Below are 7721 nucleotides of genomic sequence, written 5' to 3'. Positions count from 1 at the left end.
CAATAGAATGACTTACAACGATTCGGCAAATAATTGAAATAGTAATTGAAATAGTAATTTTAATTATGAGAATGAACCATAAATGAATGATGAGAAAAATGAATAATATCTGATAATGACAATTATAAAAATACATTACAGTAATGAGAATTAATGTCCTTGATTACCATGAAAATAATTTCACAATGTAAATCTTAACAGTTCTAAAAATAACCTATAGAAATGTATAAAAACCTACAAATAAAATTGTAATTTATAAATGCTATATAAATACTATATAAATAATAATATTTATTTATACATTTCTAATTTATTTTTAGAACTGTTATATATACTGTGTATATATATATATATATATATATATATACACATACAAATTTTAACCTGGACATGGAGATGCACCCTACATCCTGTATTCAAGAAGGACTGAATAGTTTGGGAAATGAAACCCACATACTCAAAATAGACTGAGGTGCAGAGTCTCATGTCTGGTTTAGTCTGCAAGGTTTAGGTCTGGTCGTTGTTTGTGCAGCCAGTGGGCAGCATGGGAACTGAAAGAATAACAATTACGAGGCCAATGACGTGTGTATCTGGTGAATTTTTTTTGTTTAGCAGTTTGTGACCGATACCATGATCTGTTCCTTTGTGACCTGTAGCAAAATAGGGCCTGTAACAATAAATGAGTGATTATTCTTTTATCAGATGATGGTAAGTGAGAGCTGTACATAGAGCTACCTGTTACTAGTCCATCTGAATGAGCTCACAGAAACGTTGCTTTTTTTAGCCTAAGATAACGGCAAAAGTTTCTTGCCACTGTTTGAGTGAAGATAAGAAAAATTCTACACGGGACAAAATGCCAAAACAGGCACGTAGATGAAGCTAAAGTGCTGCAATTACATGATAAGAAACAGCTACAGATTTGTGGTACTTTTAAAGGCAGGAAAACTGAACTGCGCTCAGAAAGCAGAGCTGTTAAAGTCATTTAAATGCCTTGCTGAAAACAGAAAAAAAGACATTACACTCTGTGGAACTGTTCGCTTCACACTTGGTTTGAAAAAGCTTGAGTGTGTTTGTAGGAAGTGGCTTTTTGACCATACTAAGACAAAAAAGATGTGGCTGCGGTGGTCATAGATTGTAGTGGGACAGTTGTGGGTTCTGATCGGTCCAGGGTTGTGAAACAGTAAGGAAATGAAGGATTGCTTTTGAATTTTTTGTTTTCCAAATACAGTACAAGATCCAGATCCCCCTGTCAGGACTTAATATTGATTTATATGATCTATTTCCTGAGTACTTACCAAATAAATAAATAAATAGACGCAAAGTATGATTTGTTTGAGTTTAAATTATTTATAATGTTGGAAAAATGTGAGAAGAGACCAGAGAGATACGAGAGAGAAAACGTACACAGTTAGTTATTTGGAACTATATTATACAGTTTTGTGGTCATTATACAAAAATATCTGCCAAAACTAGCCAATAATAAATTAAGCTGCCGAAGTCGACCTAAGTTTGTGTTCACATGGTAAACTTCATTAAATAGTGCTTGGTATGCAAGTACATGGAATCAGTTGCTCTTAAACGCGATTTAATGGAAGTAAATGCGGCCATTAACTTATCGTTCCACCCAAGTGTGTGCGGTTAAGATAAAGATCATAACAAAATGCCTGTACATTTCACTCTTTATAAAACACAGTGGACTTTTTGCCTATAACCCATTAGCATCACCCAAACCAGACATTAACAACAGTCTACAGCTGCAGTCAAAAAAGGATGAGGTGAGCTTTTCCAATAAAGACTGTAACTTCATTGAAAACTATTTTGAATTAGCATTTTTTTTCTAATTAGTTTATTTTTAAATTAGTCGTTAAACTTTATTATGCAATGCATGCAGTTTTTAAGATATCCCATTTAGCCTATTACATAAAATAGTTTGGTGTTTAAAATGTATTTGTAAAATGTGATTCAAGATGGTGAAAAACATAATTTATTCCAGTCAAAGCACCTAAAATACACACTTTCCAAAACTGGTCTGTATCCCTTCCTGTCAGAATTAATTTTGCAAACATTACCAGCGGACTGTACAATATCCAACTTGTTTATTACTACTTACTAACTAACTAACTAAATAAATGTTGATTTGAGCCTAAATTGTTTCACTATACTAAAAATTGTCTGACGTGTGAACATCACTGTACCATCACTGATGTCCTTCTGTCTTTCGGTTCCCACTGAACTTCTGTCCAACAGAATCAGAAAGGATGTCCAAACCAGTGTCTCCTGTTTCATACATTATGTATTGATTTTTATCCCACTACTCTAAACCCATTGGCCAGGTTTGTCTCAACTATGAATAAAAAATACACCTGTCAACTCCATCAGGCTTCTGTTTCTCTCTGGCAGACAGCAATGGGCATAAGGTTAAGAAAATAATGCATAACAATATTACTGGCTGCAGATTAATCTGTGATTGATTGCCAAAAAATATTTATCAAAATACAAAAAGACCCTATTTATAACATTTGATAACTTTATAGACAAATCAGTACAGTAAAAGTATATCTTATGGAATCTATCTGTATAAATAAACATTACAGCACACTAAATATAACCACAAGACAATCTCTCACGCTGAGAAAGCACAATAGATTGCAATGAACCTGCTTAAGCTCTTTGTTTTCTCTCTGTCCTCCACACCATGCATCACTCCTCATTAGACTAAATCTGCTGCTTTAAAAGGTCACAGTTGAGATGACCTTGCACTTGCCCCGATTTAGAGCATACTCAGACTGCAATGCACACTTTTTGTCCTTCTTGGAGTAAGCAGGGCCTCTCTCTCTGTGTGTGTGTGTGTGTGTGTGTGTGTGTGTCTAAGTGCCTTCCTCGCCTTTTCTCACACTCAAGGCTCTCTGCATTAAGCTCAACAGTCCGTGACTCATGATGGTGCATGTTAAAGTCACCGCGCTCATCATCACGGGTCCCATTTACGAGACTGTTTATTGAGCAGTGGGTGGACCTGGATACATATATCAAACTAGTGGCGCTTTTCCACTGCGTGGTACGACTCGGCTCGGCACGGCTCGGTTAGCGTTTCCACTGCAGTTCAGAACTGCTTTAGAGTGGGCGGGATTATTCACATGACAACAAAACTTTTTGGTTGTTAAAAAAAGGTGCGCTCGTTCAAAACGGTTGCGGTCGATCCTTCTCTGGCTGTGCTGATGTAAATTCTTCTTCTTCTTCTTTGGTGTTTTATTGGCGGTTGGGAAACCAACTAATAGGTGCATTTTCCTTATTACTTCATATCCATTCAGCTTAAAATCTAATGACTTGCATAACCATGTTTCTTGTACACAAATTATATCAGGAGATTTATTCATATCTGCAACATATTTTTTAAACTCCTGCCCATTAGCGATCAAGCTTCTGGCATTCCAATGAAGCAATAGGAAAGACATGATAATGTTATGTATCACTACATTTAATGTTCTTCTTCTTCTTTGGTGTTTTATTGGCGGTTGGCAAACCAACTAATAGGTGCATTACCGCCACCGACTGGACTGGAGTGTGGATCAAGATTTATGCAATATATATGATGGGTGAAAGAGGGGAAAGGGCCAAAAAAAATAACAAATAAAAATAAATTAAAAAACCCCTTTAACAAAAACATTCTTCTTAATAAATAACAATAAACACATTATTTATATTCTCTTACTTAATTCACATTCTTTTATAAACGTAATAATATCATCATATATCTTGTTAGCTGATTTCCCCAATAAACCTGACAAGGAAAAGTCATGGTGTTTAACTTTCTTCATTGACTTAATAAGGCGATATCTCTCATTATTGTATTTTACACATTGAAGTAGTACATGTTCAACTGTTTCTTGTTGATTACAGTGTACACATTCCCCAGTTGGGTGCTTACCAATTCTATATAATATACTATTAAGTCCAGTATGTCCAATTCTAAGGCGTGTAATGCGCTGATTAAATCTAGCGGTTCTTTTGTGTTTGTGTCGCAAGTTCAGTGACGCAGGTAGTGACGATTCTCTCCGGCCAATCCGTGATCTGCAGAGTTTACACGTCACGTTTTGGTAACGGTACGGTTCACTTGGAACCTCAACCGAGGTGGTACTAAAAAAAGTACCAGGTACCAAAACCCCCCAAAAGTGAACCGTACCGAGCCGTACCGTGCCGTACCATGCAGTGGAAAATTGCCATAACAGAGCAGAACGCTGGACCTGTTGGTCCTCAGATCAGTGCTCTTCAGAGACAATGAGACTGAGACCTACAATATTAATATTTAGCAACATCATACTGTATATAAAATTGTATGCCACAGTTAAAAATGTATTAAAGGGGTCATCGGATGCCCATTTTCCACAAGTTGATATGATTCTTTAGGGTCTTAATGAAAAGTCTGTAACATGGTTTGGTTAAAATGTCTCAATGGTAGTGTAAAATAACACCGTTTTTACCCTGTCAAAAACAGCTCTGTTCATAGCAAGCCGTTTTCTTGCATGTCGCTTTAAATGCAAATGAGCTCTGCTCACCCCGCCCCTCTCTCTGAGAAATTGTTTACTTTAGCCGCATTCATTGTGAAACTTGCTAATTAGCACATTATTAGGAAAGGTGATCTGTAAAGATTCATAAAAGAACCTTATACTCACTTCTTCTGTAGGTGAGGCTGGATCACGATTCACGAATGATTCGCGCGAACATTAGGAGGTTCCTAAGCGAACCTCAGTCGCTTAGGAGACATTCTTGTCTATATCTGCTCCAGTGTCGAAACAATGGCGGACTGATGATAGCTCACTCAGGGCGGGTCTAAGGTAAAACACTAGTGTCAATCAAACAATAGTGAGAGCGGCCTTGGTCTGTGTGATGTCACGCAGACAGGCATCTTAGATCGGCTCGATTTGAGAAAGGGGTAATGATTTAACGAGATTAAAAAAAAAACACTGGGGGGATCTTTATCATTGGTGGTTATGTATACACACTGCCAACACACATTTCAGTTCAAACAACTTGTAAAAGTGCATGTAGCATCCAATGACACCTTTAACATCATATAACAAAATATTAAAACAAGTGGTATTTACGTTAAAGAAATATAGTACAACATACTTTTCAATCAACACATTTCACAAAATGACCTTTGTTAGATTTCAAAATATGAAGTAATAGATATGTTGCTCAAGATGAAGACAAAAAGCCTTGGATTTGTATCTAATGTAGGGTTTCCAAAACTGGGATTCGTGAGGGAACTGCAGGAGGTTCGACTGACAAAAAAGTGACAGTCAGAGGAAGAAGTTTAATGAGTAAAAATACAAAATATCCAAAGGATCACTCTGGTAAGATTAAGTGTGCATATCATATCTACCAGTCAAAAGGTCCAACAGGTCTGTTATAAGCAACACAAATCTGAGTGAATCTACAACATGAAAATTTAATTTCCTCTGATGAAATCCACCAAATAACCTGCACAAAGATCTCCTAATCAGGTTCAGAACAGTACAGGCCACTCATCTCCTGTCCTGTTTGTGTCCTTACTTTAAGACAGATTGTCATTACAGTCTGTGGAGTATTGCATACAGGATAAAATATCTGGATATGTCAGAATATGTCTTCCTAAACACTGCCAGAGTTCCTTGCAACTGAACATGCATCATTCCAAACGTTTTTTTCCTCTCCTCAGACACATTACATTGCCCTAAAGCTGATAATTCATTTAACCACATTTTTCTAGGACAGAGTAGTTTCTAGAGGAGATTTCAAGATTCCCAGGGGCTGTGCATGGGTCAAATGTCATTTTTTATAAGCGACTGCCCTACATCAAAGTCAGAGTCAGAGAGTATAAATAGTAACACTGAAACTGAAAGTCTCCGAGTCCTTCTGTTATGTTTATTGTAACAACAAATGAGCTGTTTCATTTGGACCACATGCTGACATCCCACTCTGTAAGACATGAGGGACTGGTTAGTATTGATCAGGGTGAAACTGTCTATAAGACTGTGAGGACAGGAATTGATTTAAAGACGGCTGCATCATGGCTACAGATCAATGTCAGATTGGCAGAACCGTCCTGCTAAAATCTGGGCTCATAAGGACTTACAGTCAATCAAGTCATCAATCTGTAACAGTTTCAAAACAGAGACAGAGGTTTCTTCGAACCAACTAAATGTAAAATGTTAAACTAAACTAAATATTTACAAATAGTCTGGTGTGTAGTCAAGTTAAATTAAATGATGTAGATAGATACATCTAGATAGATAGATAGATAGATAAGATAGATAGATAGATAGATAGATAGAAAGAAATACAGAGGTTTCTTCGAACCAACTAAATGTAAAATGTTAAACTAAACTAAATATTTACAAATAGTCTGGTGTGTAGTCAAGTTAAATTAAATGATGTAGATAGATACATCTAGATAGATAGATAGATAGATAAGATAGATAGATAGATAGATAGAAAGAAATAAAGTCTCTTCTGCTCACCAAGTCTGCATTTATTTGATCCAAAGTACAGCAAAAACAGTAAAATTTTGAAATATTTTTACTATTTAAAATAACGGTTTTCTATTTTAATATATTTTAAAATGTAATATACAGGTGCATCTAAAAAAATTAGAATATAGTGAAAAAGTTCATTTTTTTATAACATTTCAAAAAGTGAAACTTTAATATATTCTAGATTCATTACATGTAAAATAAACATTTAAAAAGTTTTTTTTTTGTTTTAATTTTGATGACTAGAGCTCATGAAAGTCAAAAATCCTGTATCTCAAAATAGGAGAATATTTCCTAAGATCAATCAAAAAAAGGATTTGCAAAACAGAAAAGTTCAAGTTCTTTAAAGTATGTTCATTTATGCACTCAATACTTGGTCGGGGCTCCTTTAGCACAAATGACAGCATCAGTGAGGTGTGGCATGGAAGCGATCAGCCTGTGGCACTGCTGAGGCACTATTGAGCCTTCAGCTCATCTGGATTGTTGGATCGACTGTCTATTGAAAATATCCCATAGATTCCTTATGGGGTTCAGGTCAGGCATGTTGGCTGGCCAGTCAGGCACAGTAATATCATGGTCAGCAAACCACTTGGAAGTGGTTTTGGCACTGTGGGCAGGTGCTAAAGTCCTGCTGGAAAAGGAAATCAGCATCTCCATATAAAGCTTGTCAGCAGATGGAAGCATAAAGTGCTCCAAAATCTCCTGGTAGACGGCTGCATTGACTTTGGACTTGATAAAACACAAGGACCAACACCAGCAGACGTCACGGCACCCCAAATCATCACTGACTTCGGAAACTTCACACTGGACTTCAAGCAGCTTGGATCCAGACTCCAGACCTTGATTTCCAAATGAAATGCAAAATTTACTTTTATCTGAAAAGAGGACTTTGGACCACTGAGCAACAGTCCAGTTCTTTTTCTCCTTAGCCCAGGTAAGATGCTTCTGACATTGTTTCTGTTTCAGAAGTGGCTTGGTAGCCCTTTTCCTGAAGACATCTGAGCGTGGTGACTCTTGATGCACTGACTCCAGCTTCAGTCCACTCCTTGTGAAGCTCTCCCAAGTGTTTGAATCGACTTTGCTTGACAGTATTCTCAAGCTTGCGGTCATCCCTGTTGCTTGTGCACCTTTTCCTACCCAATTTCTTCCTTCCAGTCAACTTTGCATTTAATATGCTTTGATACAGCACTCTGTGAACAGCCACCCCTT

This window comes from Sinocyclocheilus rhinocerous, unplaced genomic scaffold (assembly GCF_001515625.1).
Source record: "Sinocyclocheilus rhinocerous isolate Xijiao unplaced genomic scaffold, SAMN03320098_v1.1 scaffold604, whole genome shotgun sequence".
NCBI lineage: Eukaryota > Metazoa > Chordata > Actinopteri > Cypriniformes > Cyprinidae > Sinocyclocheilus > Sinocyclocheilus rhinocerous.
Note: the sequence above shows the minus strand (reverse complement) of the source record.